Source organism: Thermobia domestica, chromosome 6 (assembly GCF_964235325.1).
Source record: "Thermobia domestica chromosome 6, izTheDome1.hap1.1, whole genome shotgun sequence".
In the NCBI taxonomy this organism is placed as follows: Eukaryota; Metazoa; Arthropoda; class Insecta; order Zygentoma; family Lepismatidae; genus Thermobia; species Thermobia domestica.
The window spans coordinates 265,008,615-265,023,621 of NC_137459.1; positions in this window are offsets into that span (position 1 = coordinate 265,008,615).

The following is a 15,007-nucleotide window of genomic DNA, read 5'->3' on the forward strand; positions in this document are numbered from 1 at the left end:
TCCACGACGGACTTTTGGGGGGGGCGATGGGACTGCTACTTAGAGCTACTTTTAAGAGCTCCAAACTATATGATAGGTTATATTTATAAATAAAATAAAAAAGTTTCCTCTTCTGGAGGGGGTCGATCGAGGCGATCGAGGCGATCACCCCCGTGGATCCGCCTACGAATTAGGTCAAACTTAGTAAATCATACTTTTAAAAAATTGACGCCCGAGAATATCAATATGTATTCAAGGAATGTGTTTATGGTCAGATTGTGACAAACCATAAGAAATATCCAGCCATTTATGATCAGTGTCTGTTGTGTAAGCATCAGTGGCATAAATATTGATCATATTACGAAGACACTGCTGAGTTTCTGTGCGATGTTTACTAGTACACATCCTTAGAGGCATATTATTTCAAATAGTACAAAAATACACTAAAATTTAACTATCCCATTATGGTTTTGTAATTGGAAATCATTAGCCCCGATTTTGTATTGAAATGAATGAATAAATGAAGATTTTGGGGCAAAAACCTGTTAAGTCTAAAAAGTGAAAGTGTAAAGGAGATAGCTTCACAAGGGTTTCTCGTGGTCAGATTGGTTTCAAACTTAGCACATATATAGTAGACCAAAAATAAATCGACAGGTATTTTTTTTGTTTCTTTCGGAAAATATGTTAAGTGAAACAAAGGGCCCCTTTACAAAAAAGGGTCCCATTGACTAAAAGGGCCACATTAAAGAAACAAAACTCTCCAGGTGCAAAGATGACTTCAAAGTAGGAAATACGGGTTTTGTCGTTTTAGCGAGAAAAGAGTTTCAGGGGGAATGGCTCCCTTCGAAATGACAAAGGAGCACGCACAATCCTTACGGAAATTAGATTTCGGTGGAATTGCTTGAAATCGTGATATATTGTAGATATTGTGTACCTGAAAAAAGTCTCAATGGGCACAACCAAAAATCACTGACGGTTTGGCCACTACAGGGCCATTTTTTGAAAACAGCCGAAGATAACGATATTCTCGTCTGAAATATCGTGAAAATGACTGAAACCGTGATATGTGGTAGATATTGTGATCCTGAGAAAAAGTCTGAATAGGCAGAGCCACCAATCACTGACCGTTTGGCCACTATAGGGCCACTTTTTTGAAAACAGAGAAGGTAACGGTATTCTGGATTTCGGTAAAAATGAATGAAACGGTGATATGTTATAGATATTGTGAACCTGAGGAAAAGAGTCAATTTGTACAACCATTCATCACTGACAGTTTGGCCACTGCAGGGCTTTTTTTCTTTTTTTTTTAAAAAAAAGAGCAGAAGCTAACTGGTATTCTAAATTTCGGTATAATTGCTTGAAATTGCGTTATATTATAGATATTGTGATCCTGAGAAAACGTCTTAATGGGCAAAACCACCAATTACTGACCGTTTGGCCAGTGCGAGGCCACTTTTTTGATTTTAGAAACCAGGCGATCCAAAGATAGTGATATGCTGGATGACAGAAACAGTAATATGTTGTAGATATTGTCATCCTGAGAAAAAGTATTAATGGTCACAACCACAGGCCATTAATCGTTTGGTCACCATAGAGTTCCTTTCTTCAAACAGCCAAGTATAACGATGTTCTGGATTTCTGTAAGAATGAGTAAATTTGTAATATGTTGTAAGTCTTCTCATCGTGAGAGAAAGTCTTAATGGACACAAGCATCAATTGTTGACCGTATGGCCACTACAGTTCCAGATTTTTGAAAACAGCCAGGTATAACGATATTTTTTATTACAGTGAAAATTAATGAAACTGTGATACGTTGATGTCATGATGAGATGTCATGATCCTGAGAAAAATTGTCTAGTTCTTTCCAGGTTTTTTTTTATCCCTCAAGATGTACATCGGAATGTTGTCTATGGTTAAATGAAAAAATTAAATCTTTCAGTCTTACGTCCCATGGTTATGCCGGTTACGCTAAAGGAGACGGTGATTATGATAAATGAATGAAATGGTGGAATGAGGAAAGTGAGAGGAAACGGGAGAACCCCGAGAAAACCCACGCACACGGAGTATGCTTAAATGATGTTAGCCGCTACTCTCCCCATCCCTTTTCCGGGTTGTTAGATAGGACTTTTCATGGCTTCATACGATTCCACCAAAATTCCAGAATATCCTTACCTTCTGCTGTTTTAAGAAATATGGTCCCATAGTTGCCAAATGGTCAGTAATTGGTGGTTGTGTTCATTGAGGCGTTTTCTCAGGATCACAATATCTACAATATATCACGGTTTCAACCAATTTCACCGAAATCCAGACACCTTCTGCAGTTGTCAAAAAACGTCGTCCTTCAATGGTGATTGGTCAAACAGTCAGCAGCCCCCACTTTGTTTTCGTTCTGGCGGCGCCCCTAATTGTGTACAAACGAAAATTTCACCTGCACATTTCTGTACAAACGATGTACAAACGATTGCGACAATTTGTGATTGAATTGGACATGGTGGGAGGTTACCATTTGGACAGCCTCCACTTTGTTTTCGTTCTGGCGGCGCCCCTAATTGTGTACAAACGAAAATTTCGCCTCCACATTTCTGTACAAACGATGTACAAACGATTGAGACCATTTTCGATTGAGTGTGAAAAGGGGGACGGGGCTGTCTAAATGGACGTAATGTTTTCACATTACCATCAAAAAACAAAATTAGTTCATGTAATTACTTTTATCTGATGTTTTTACAGTCTCAAAGTGGAGGGGCAAAACGAGTATCTTGCCCTCCATGAAAATTTCAGGGGACAGCTTCCCCCTTGCTCCCCGGTTTCGGCGCCCCTGCATACATGTAACCGTAAACACAATAGATTTTGTTCGAAATAAAAATGCTTTGTCGTTAGTTTTACTCGTTTGCCGATAGAGGCGCAGCAACGTTTTTAGAATACGCCACAGACCTTTTCACAATTGTTGCTAGATGCTGCTTTTCCCGTTCTGTTGAAAACAAACGCAATAATTAGAAATTAACATAAACGTATTATCTCTGAAGCAAATAGAATAATAATAATTCTGTTGGTATAAGCTATGAATTAACTAATATCAGATTATGGTAGATCACGCTAGGATCTAAAATAGCAGTTCTCAATAAAAATATATTACAACCACCTAAGAAATGCAGTTAAACGTCAAACGGAAGTAAGCTTGAAGCTTGGTTTCTTGTTGTGTTTCTTTTTCTTTTTGGAGAGACATATGGGTATTTTAAGCCCGCGTGTCTAATAATTCTTATTAATATTCAATACTAGAAGCTGACATAAGTTTGTTTAGCTTCAGTGACCCTTTTCAGTTACCAGGCTATATAAGGTAGTACCGGTATATTTTGAAGGTGAAAGATACAGGAATATTACTTTATTATTACTTAATAAGATACAGGAATTTAAAAAAGGATGGACAAATGCGGACTTTTACCCCAGTATAGGGGACAAAAGTTCTATCGCAATGGAGCAAAAGTCCGCTGAAATACACGAAGTAGGAAATCGACATACAGGCATTTTTATTGAATTATTTTGCTTTCTACAAGAATCTTAAGATAAAGAGCATACGAAGCATGAAGTGATTCTTCGTATTGAAAAAAGGTAGACTAAGCAAAAAGATAAGTTTATCTCACTTGTGAAAAACTCAATAAGCATAACAAAGTATGAAGTTATTCCTCGTATTGATAAACTTCAGGGAGGTCCATAAGTCTTTGGACAGTGGATTATTTTGGAAACAAACATGAGTAAAGGAAATTGACTAATGGAGGGCGGACTTGAGTAAAAGAACTACCGATTGATGCACGCATGGTGAATGGCGGCCATCTTGGATCCAGTTTTTTTTTAATGGGAAGGAGAGCATGTGACACATCAATTAACACTGTTTGTTGCAGGGGAATGCAGTCCCGTAAGCAGAAATGCATTATCATGTCCCGTTCAAAAGTTATGACGCCCCAAAATTTCACCTACAGGATGTGCGCCACATGTTTCTCGTCCATTGCAGCACACACCGGAGTCTTTTAATCCAGTCCTCCTGAACCCGTAATAACACCGCGGGGTGATGCTATCACAGGCATCCTGAATACGTCCCTGTAGGTGTGCAACATCCCGAATCTTCTCCTGATACAGCAGGTGTTTTAAGTGTCCCCATAAAAAAAAAAAATCCAAGGGAGTGAGGTCCGGCGACCTAGCTGGAAACTCCACAGGGCCTCGGCGACTGATTCAACGTGCAGGAAAATGTAGATCCAAGTATTCCCGCACAGACAGCGCATAGTGCGGTGGGGTACTATCTTGCTGAAAATATCGTGGTAAGGTGGCATCAGGGCGGAGAAGCAACGGAAACACCAACTCCTGTAACATGTCCACATATCGGACACCATTTAGTGTACCAGGAATGAATAAGGGCCCTATGATCGACGTGTTTCACATGCCACACCACACCATGATATGAGCAAGGGTATGAGGATATGATATGAGCAATCCTCTTGTTTGCATGCGACCAATATCGCATGTTCTCTTCCCCTTCCAAATAAAAGTTTTCCTCGTCTGTGAAGAGAACGCTGGCTGGGAAATGCGGATCTTGGTCATATTGTAACAAAGCCGAATTCGCGAATTCCATGCGCCGGTCTGGATCATCCTCTGAAGGGTTGTGGAGAAGCTGCAGCTTGAAGGGATACCACTTGTTCGTATGGAGAATCCTCATCACGGAAGCTCATGGAACACCTGTCATGGACTTGTGCTGCGTTTCGGACTTCTTACACTCGCAGCAAGCACCATTGTGGATGTTTCCTCATCTGTCGCGGTTCGTGGAGGACCTAACCGTGGTATGTCGGCAACATCACCAGTTACACTGAATTTCCTTATGAGGTTGCTAACGGTGTTGTGGCTTATTGCAGATCTTTCGGGGTGGCGCGCGTTGAAGTCCTTGGCAATCACACGACTGCTTCTTTCCCCAGACATTAGGATGATCTCAATTCTTTCCTGCTTCGTCAGTGCCATCTCACTCTACCTGCAACGAAAAGAAAACCTGTCAAATTTGGGGCATCACGCCTTTCTTGTAGCGTTAGTGCCATGTCGCTCTCCCTGCAAGGAAACAGAAAACCGTCAACTTTGGGGCGCCATAACTTTGGAACGGGACATAACGCATTTCTGCTTGCGGGACTGTATTCCCTTGCAAAAAACAGTATTAATTGATGTGTCGCATGCCTACCTTCCCATTTTAAGAAAATAACGTGTATCCAAGATGGCCGCCATTCACCACGCATGCATCAATCGGTAGCTCCTTTACCCAAGCCTACTCTCCGCTAGCCAAATTTGAGTTAATCATGTTTTTTTTTTTAATAATCCACTGTACTAAGACTTACGGACCACCCCGTAGAAAAGAAATTATGCAGAGGTTCGTTGTTGACAAGAATCAAAAAATAAACAAACACCACTCCCAGAAAAAAAAAACACGTGTATTGTAAGTTCAGAGCCAACCATGGCACATTCGTCCAACCAAAGCGACAACGCATTTTTTCTTTTCTTTTTTTGACCCTCCGAAAAAGATGTGGCATCTGTTTAAATTTAAACCATATTTTTTCGTAGTGTTTCTAATACCAAAGAACAAATCTCTCTCAGCACCGATGAACCAAACATCATCAAGAGCACTTCTCACACCTCACCAGATGGATTCAGCAATACAAACGAGTATGTTCTAGCACTACTGACTATTAATCCTAGCCTCTATTTACACCGCAGAAATATGAGTAGTGCCCTTGGTGCCATCGGTACACTAAACAGTGTTGAGCGTGGCTTGCCCAAATTCAAAGATCAACCTCCACACAGGCCTACATAACTTTAGTTAAGCTAAAGAAAGCCTACGTAGCAAACGAATTTAAATAGGTTAACGAGTTAGAAACTGGAATTTAAATTTAAGAATAAAATTATTTACAAATTCGAGAGCTGGGGGCAAAAGTCCGCATTCGGATTCTTGCCCCAGAAAAAGATCGGACTTTTGCCCCATTCGCACATGTTTTAATTACAATGAAATGCTGACTTCATAACTGATACTCATTGTATTATCAAATTTGACCGCACACCTTTACAAACATGAACAGTACACCGCCGTCATTTAATATTTCTGCTGCATAAGCAATGTTGTTCAATTCCAACAAAAAAGTACCCCACAATCCCAAAAAGAACTTTTGCCCCCACAGGTATTGACTTAGTTTCTTCCTCATCTATTATTAATTTATTTTCACTTATACCTTAAGCGAGGATCGATGCTAATCTGTATACCTACTTTTGGGGCATCTTTTTTTTTTTTTAATTTAGGGGATCTAAAGGGGAAATGAAAAATCTCTAAGTTATTTAAATGGACGGTTTCTTCGGATATAAACCATCTTATCTTTTAGGTACTTGAATTAGGATAAGAAGCTTAAAATTCGATAGAATTGTGGGTCTAGGAGAGGATGTAGGCCGAGCAAACGTGAGGGTCTGGGTGCGAGACTCCCAATCGGTTAAAGACTAGGATATATATAAATGTAGAAGTGAGTGGCTTATTATCAGCAAAGGCAAACTACTATGTATAAACGGGAAATTTGAACAAATTATTACTTTTGTCAAGAGAGCAAGAAATAAATAATGTAGTAGTATTAGAAATATATATCATAAGGGGGTTCATGATTTTTTCCCAAGAATAGTGCATCTTATGAATCCTTAAATATAGGAAAGTGAAATATTGCATAAGAACTCACTATTTAAAATATTATAAAATGGTCCCTTTCCCCTTAGGAGCATTCTTGGAAATATCACACCTAAATTCGAAAAAAGCAATTTGTATAGCATTTAAATTTTCCCATTATTTGTTGTAAAAGTTCCAAATGCAAAGATTCGCATAAGTTGGAGATACGAAACACTTAACTACAAATCATGGAATATATATATATATTAGGGATGGCCAATTCCGGAATTTTTACTTTCCGGAATCCGGAAAGTAAAATCGGAAAAATTCCGGAATTCGGAAAAATTCCGGAATTCAGAAAAAATCCGGAATTCGGAAAAATTCCGGATTTCGGAAAAATTATTTTTTTCTTTTTGTAATCCTAAGAACTTTGTTCAAATGCAAACGAACAAATTTCCTTTTTGTAATCCTAAGAATGTATGATGCAAGTTAAGCTGAAACTTACATCCTAAAGTATACACTACTCAATCTTCCCATGGTTAATGAGACGTAGTCCAAAAGTACAATGTACTCCTAATATTTAATTTTTGTTTTACTGTGATATTGTCCAGAGGTAAGACATATATCACACTGAGATAAACAACTTGACATAATGAAGATGTTATCATACGTAGTTTTCCAGAAAATCGTGAGAAACGATTTTTTATGAAGTTAAAATATGCGTCGCTTGTTGCCAGTGTGATGCAATTGATAACTTTTATGCTGGAATAGTCTTATTATTATTATTATTATTATTATTATTATTATTATTATTATTAATCGTTTATCTACTGTAAAAGAAAAATATGAACCGTTAAGTAGTAGATTTTATCTGTTGTTTTTTGATATCTTCTAACAGTAATAACAAATTGCTTGTAAATACGCAAAGATTATCAAGGACAATGGCATATTAATGTAAGGACTACTCTGCAGATTAGCAATAAACAATAAACAATAACAGATAAACAATAGTCCCCCCCCAAAAAAAGTAACTAACTTGGGCACGTCAGAATGTTCGCGAGAATATAGGGACGCATTGAGACTAGCAAAAAACGTGGTGTTATTATTACTCAAAGGGCCGTACGATGGAGGCATTAACGTTAATGTTAATGGCACCAATGAGCACTTACTTGCTCTAACGGTTAACCTCATTTTTGAGATGATTCTTAGAAGTGGGCGTGTTGGCATGCAGTTGGAGTACTAACGATTTGCGTCACTGTCGAACACTAATGTAGCACTAGCGACGTTTAAAGTCGAAATTGGAGTCTGACATAAGTGGCTTGTCAACTTCACGGACATTATATTTTCCTTGAATGCGAGAATTTTGCGCCCGGGAAATTTGCGCCCTACCACAAAAATAGGAAAAAATGCGCTCGCAATATATTTGCACTGGATGTTTGCGCCCTACCCCAAAAAGAGGGGAAAATGCGCCGGCTATATATTTGCACTGGGATGGTTGTGCCCTACAATTCAACTTATTATTGTATTGTGTAAAGTAACTTCCACTCGCACTTGAACTAGGCTTGCCTCTCATCGTCTCAGTGAGTTACTCCATCCGTTATAATATTCCGAACAAATGAAAAAAATACAATTTTAGTTCACTAAAGGGCAATCCATACAAATACAATTTTTCATTATACTACAAAATTTACAATAAACGTATAAATGACTGATATATAATTATTTATTAATATAATCAAAGAGTATAATTTAATCTACAAAAGGCTGTTTGGCTCTACCCAGATATCTCTGTTCACAATCCTTGCGAGTTGTTTGGCTTTTCAGGACACAAAATATAGAAAAGAAAATGTAAAGTGAATGTAAAATCAGTTCAGTAATATTATCAAGAAAACTATGTACAGTGTGTTTACTTGCTGGAATTACACTTCAAACACACAATTGCGTTCAGTCGTTCTTTCAGGAAAAATGTTCCGGGGGGCACATTTAGTATTCCGGAGGGGGGTCACTGCTGGTACTATTCTATTTATTATTATATTATAGACGTATTATTTTGGTCTCCTCCGAGGGGGCAAAATCATCTCTGGAAGAAGCAGTGATTGCGTTGATCCGTTGTGTTCTTTTGGCTTATATTGAAGTTTATTCTCCCCTTATATAGCCACAATGAAAATAAATCACAAATGGCATGGTTGTGGGGGGAGGATTGTTTATGTTGTAATGTCAGCCCCTCCGAGGAAATGCGTAAGCTCCAATAGGTTCTTTTATTTCGCAGGGCTCAAACTTCCCGGTGGAGGTACATCGCAGGCGCAATTTTCCCTGTTCTTGAGGTAGGGCGCAAATTTCCCAGACGCAAAATTCTCGACACCGTTCGAATGACCTCGGAAGACGATATCTTTTTCAATACTTTTTTTTATATTCTTTTACTCGAGATTTCTTCATAGCTTCTTATTAAAATACTTACTAATATATCCTCATTTTATTGTCCTAACCAATCAATATGGGTATGTTGTCAGTAAAATATTTAGATTGATCGAGCCTCTGGTGTGTAACCACAATATTTCATATCATGCCCCCATTAGAAATCTTGGCTAAACGAACCAATATATGTTGCCAATAAAATAGTTTAGAATGATTGAGCCCCTGGTAAATAACCACAGTATTTCGTGACAGACCCCCCCCCTTTCTATTACCATATTCTAGCTACGTGCCTGACTCAGCTAATTCTCTACATTCTTTATTAAGCACACATTTTCTAAAGCGGAAAATGCTCTCTAAATACCTAAGCTCATTATTTTCAGCAGATGCACAAACTGGGTAACATTCTATCTACATGAATGTTATATATGTCGATTACTGGAAACCGCTTCTCGCTATCTATTACCATATTTACTATATAATGATTAACGTTAAAACCGGAAATGGTTGATTTGTACCGCTTCCGGTTTGAATATTACATTCATCAGGGAACTCGATTCTTAACTATTGACTCTGTACATCATGGCCAAAATTGATTGGTAATCCATCAGATAGTTCTTGAGACTGTTTCACTGACGGACAGAATGAATATATGGCTATAGAGTTTTGATAAACTAAATTCGTTAATGAGTGATGATGGAACAAATATAAGAAAGGGAACCAAGAGTACCACCGGAAAAATTTTCGAACACAAAATTAGCCATCGAAAACCCACATGTCCTGGGTTAGAATACCATAGATAATAACTCTACCACTGAGTCATCAATCACCCGCTTATTAGTTTTGTTAATTATTATATTAATATAAATTAATGAATGCCTGCTTATGTTAATTATTGAACAATTACATTGTATACTTCGTAAAGTCAAAAATTATAAATTTGTATTTACTGTACATACAGTGAGCGCAGAAAGTGTTCGCACACCTATGCTATTGAAACGAGAATGCCTGCGAAAAAGAAACAGAAAATTTAAGAAGTGTAATAACACACACAATATGAATAATGAAAACTAAGCTTTATGAATATATCAATAAAGAACCGCAAAGACAAGTTTAATGGTCAGAAAGTAAATAAATTCCGTAGAAAATGTATAGAGTAGACGCAAAAAGTGATCGTACACCTGACGTACGAATACGAAACAAAGATACCACAACTGGGGTTCACTAGTATTCACCTGAGTATACACCTCTGTATAGCATGACGAGTAACAGAATGAGTTTAGTTGTGAATAGGAGTGAAAAAACTGAACGGTGGGCTGTCGAAATGGGAAGCAACCGAACAGAAACAAATGAGGAGACAAGAAAAGTAATTATTGAAGTGCATAAGAAGGGTAAGTCTTTGAGAAAGATAGCAAACCTCAGGGGCGGTCCAGAGGGGGGCGATCGGGGCCATCGCCCCCCCACAAGAGGAAACTTTCTTATTTTATATATAAATAAACCCATCCATAACAAGTTTGGAGCTCTTAAAAGTAGCAGTATTACTGCTGACCGCCCCTTCCCCAGAAGTCCGTCCTGGATCCGCCCCTGTATAGAGTATCCACAATCGAGTATTTTCCGCTGTATGTTTGGAGTCGTTGTCTTGCTGAACAATAAATTGTTTTCAAGAACCATCTTCTGCGCACTAGTATGGAGATATTCCTTTAATATGTTAATATACACTTTGTGGATCATCACTCCATCGATAAGGTGGAGACGACCCACTAATGAGGCACTCATACAACCCCAGACGAGCACGGACCCTCCTCCGTGTCTTACTTTAATGACGAGATTTTGAGGATTCATCTCTGTATTCACCTTGCGCCATACCATACGCCTCCCATTGGACTCGATAAAATTAAATTTACTTTCGTCCGAAAATATGACCCTATTCCAGAAAGAAGCCTGATCCCTTATCTTTATACTCTTTTTCAAACTTTAGTCTCTTTATACGATTTGTCTTGTTCACCCAGAACATTTTCCTGGCTATCCGACCATGATACCCTGCAAATATTCCGCACTGTACTGGCTGATACTTTAACACCGCGTGTTTCCAGATCCGTTGCCAATTGCACAGCACTACTTTTTGTAACCTTTTTTCTTTCCCTAATAATGTAACGTTTAACTTGTTCACTCAACACTCTTGGTCTTCCAGTTCTTTTTTTATTATTATTATTATTTTTATGGTTTCGCACAGTGATAGAAACATTATACATCGCAATTATTGTTTGTACTGTTGAACAAGGAATGTCTGCAAGGTTTGCCAGGGGCGGATCCAGGACGGACTTCTGGGGGGGGGGGTCGGCGGTAATACTGCTACTTTTAAGAGCTCCAAACTTGTTATGGATGGGTTTATTTATATATAAAATAAGAGTTTCCTGTTGTGGGGGGGCGATCGGGGCCCCGCCCCTGACTCTATATTACCTTGAAACAGCTTCGCACACCTCCCCAATCCCCAGACATGAACCCCATAGAACATCTATGATTTGTTCTGGAGACAAGAATCAGAAGGCACAGCTTGTCTACTAAAGAAGGCCTAAGAAAAGCTATTCAAGAAGAATGGGACATAATCAGTCCCGAAACTACAGAACTACGAACTACTACAGGTGAAATCAATGCCACGAAGACTACAGACAATCATTAACGCACAGGGTAATCCCACAAAATATTAAATAACGTAATATATTTATAAGCATTAATTCAAGCATAAGTGTACGGTGATTTTTTGCGTTTACAAAAAAGGAATTCTCTCTTTTCTTCTGAACAAAACAGTGATTGTGTTTGTTTGGCCTTTCTCTTGTATATAGAAATAAAATGTATGAATGTGTAGTCTTAATTCTGGTTATATATATATTTTCCACCTCCCGTTCTCATGCTAGCTGTTTTCAATATAAAGTATGCACGGTGTACGAACACTTTCTGCGCTCACTGTATGTATGTTGACAATAAGCGAATGTTATTAGAATATTTGTTGAGATTTATTTTCCTTCACTGCCTTTCGCCTGGTTAAAAAGTAGTTTGCAGTGCTGTGAAGCAGCTGCAGGTGGGAACGCGATAATGTTTGAGACATACCGGCAACTTTTTTGTGTGTGAAAATAAGACCTTTCTCATAAAGTAGTAAATAACTGCAGTAGCAATTGTCTACGTAAATGATAAAGACATATCCAACTACAAGAAATTAATACAGTATATATAGCCTATTCATTATTGTGTTTCTCTTTTAACAGCTACTAGCTAAGGATGGCCAATTCCAGAATTTTTACTTTCCGGAATCCGGAAAGTAAAATCGGAAAAATTCCGGATCTCGGAAAAATTCCGGATCTCGGAAAAATTCCGATTTTTTTCTAAATTCCGGAATTTTTCTAAATTCCGGAATTTTTCCGAAATCCGGAATTTTTCTGAATTCCGGAATTTTTCCGAAATCCGGATTTTTTTCTGAATTCCGGAATTTTTCCGAATTCCGGAAAGTAAATTTTCCGATTCCGGAAAACAAAATTTCCGGAATCCGGATTCCGGAAAATTTTGGCCATCCCTAATATATATACATATATATATATATATATATATATATATATATATATATATATATATATATATATATATATATATATATATATATATATATTTCAGAACTAAGTAGATGAGGAGGTAATTTAAATTAGGCATTTTCAACGCATAAAACAAATGGATTTTTTTTAAATGACAAATAGTTCTATTTTGATACTGTGAGAACTTTTATTAAAAATCTGTTTTTGAAATATCTTCATTGACATTGGAACTTTGTAAACAACAAACAAGTGCTAATGAAACAGAATGAGATTTCTAACTTAAGTAACACTTTAAAATTTTAATGTCCAGAATTACAACAGTAAAATGAAGATTTTACCACCTTCTCGAAACAATATTTTTAAAGATCCTCTAGTTTATATATATAACCGTAGATACAATACAATTACATGATCTTGCAGTGTTCAAAATTAAAATACCTTGTCGCTGGTTTTACCTGTTTGCCGATAGAGGCGCACCGACGCTTTACCTGTGCATGCGGCAGTGTTGCGAACTAATTTTCTTGTTTGCAAGTGACGCCTCCATCATGGTAGGGTTGCCAGAGGTATTGGTTTTACTTGAGAATTCTTTCATAAGCAGTTTCTCAGGAAAGTCAAAAGGGTATTCTGCACCGAATCAAATTTAACGAAAGTAGTAGTGAACATACTTGAAACAATTTTGAGCTGAATATATATATATGTGTGTGTGTATATGTGTGAATGGAGGTAGTCAGGATCTCTGCGTTGAAAGAAGACGCGACTTGAAAGTTCACACAGCAAATTAATAACGACACTTTTTTTTTGGGGGGGGAGGCACAGGAGAATGATTTACATAAACTGTCTCAAACGTGCAATGACCATTACAATATCTCAAACGTGGATATTGTTCGTGCAGAGACAAGCTGAAGCAAATCGACCAAACAAAGATGCAAGAGTTATAACTAAACGACATCAAGTTGCATCATGATAATGCAAGACTTAATGCTGCATATGGCAGTTCACAGCATTGGCCATTTAGGATAGACAGTGGTGCCGCAAGCCCATAAAGTTCCCACCTAATGCCATAATATTTACATAGTCATTTGGAGGACTGAAAGCTCATCTGCGTAAGAAAAAGTTTCAAGATAATAATTAGCTTATTGTATGTGTTAAAAAGTGTGTAGTGACAACCTCAAAAGATTTACGAAAGCATTCGTGTAATGGAAACGAAGATATCTGCATTGCAGTGAAGCAAATGGATTATACACGGTATCCATTACCTTTTGGGTCAAATTTATACAGGTGATAGAGTGATCCAATATACGCATTTTGAAATAAGAAACAGAAGGTCGAAAATGGCTATTTCAAGCGTCACGCCATCTTGAAGTTGTAGCAATTTGTGGTAACGAGTACAACGTTCCAATAACAAATGTGTTTATTAGGTCGATGTAACCTATTTATCGTGCATAACACTACTTCTGAGTATGTAAGGTTTAGTACAAACACACTACTGCTGCACTGTACGTACCAAAAACTCACACTAACTGCACAAAGTGACGACCAACAGCCTCAATTCACGTAGCACAACGCCTAAGGGAATTTTGCCTCAAATATTCCCAGCGTCTCTTGTACAATCAAGCAGGCAGCTAAGACTTTTGCAAGCAAGTCCTCCTCAGATTCTACCGGCGATTCATACACCAAGGATCTTCGTCCCTTCGTGATGTACTACCCAAACTATTGGAGACTGTACTTCTAGATGTCTGAGCGAAAATATGGTTGCAACATGACGGCGCACCTGCCCACTTTGATGTGAGTTCACCATTGTTTGGATGCAACCTCCGTTAATCGTTGGATTGAAAGAGGAGGTCCCATCCGTTGGCCAGCGCATTCTCAGGATCTCAACCCTCGCAACATTTTTCCTTTAAAGACACATGGAGTCCTTGGTGTATGAATCGTCACTAGAATTCGAGGAGGAGTTGCTTGCAAGAGTCCTAGCTGCCTCCTTGATTGTGCAAGACACACCAGGCATATTTCAGGGAGTGAGACAAAACTTTCTTAGACATTGTGCTACGTTAATCTAGGTTTGTGGTTGTCACTTTGTGCCGTTATTGTGATTTTTTGATACGTACAGTGCAGCAGTAGTGTGTTTGTACTAAACCTTACATACTCAGAAGTAGTGTTGTGAACAGTTCACAGCATAGAAATTACTACACAAATTCTAAGTCAAAAATATTTCAGAACAAACGAATGGAAAAGACTGTTTTAAAACTATAACGTTGTAAACTTGATTCCTGTTTCTTTTTCAGCTGAATGGAAAGAGTGTACTACGTCACACACACTGCTTTAGACAAGGAGAGGCGGAGAAAGGGGAGGAGTTGGATTGAAT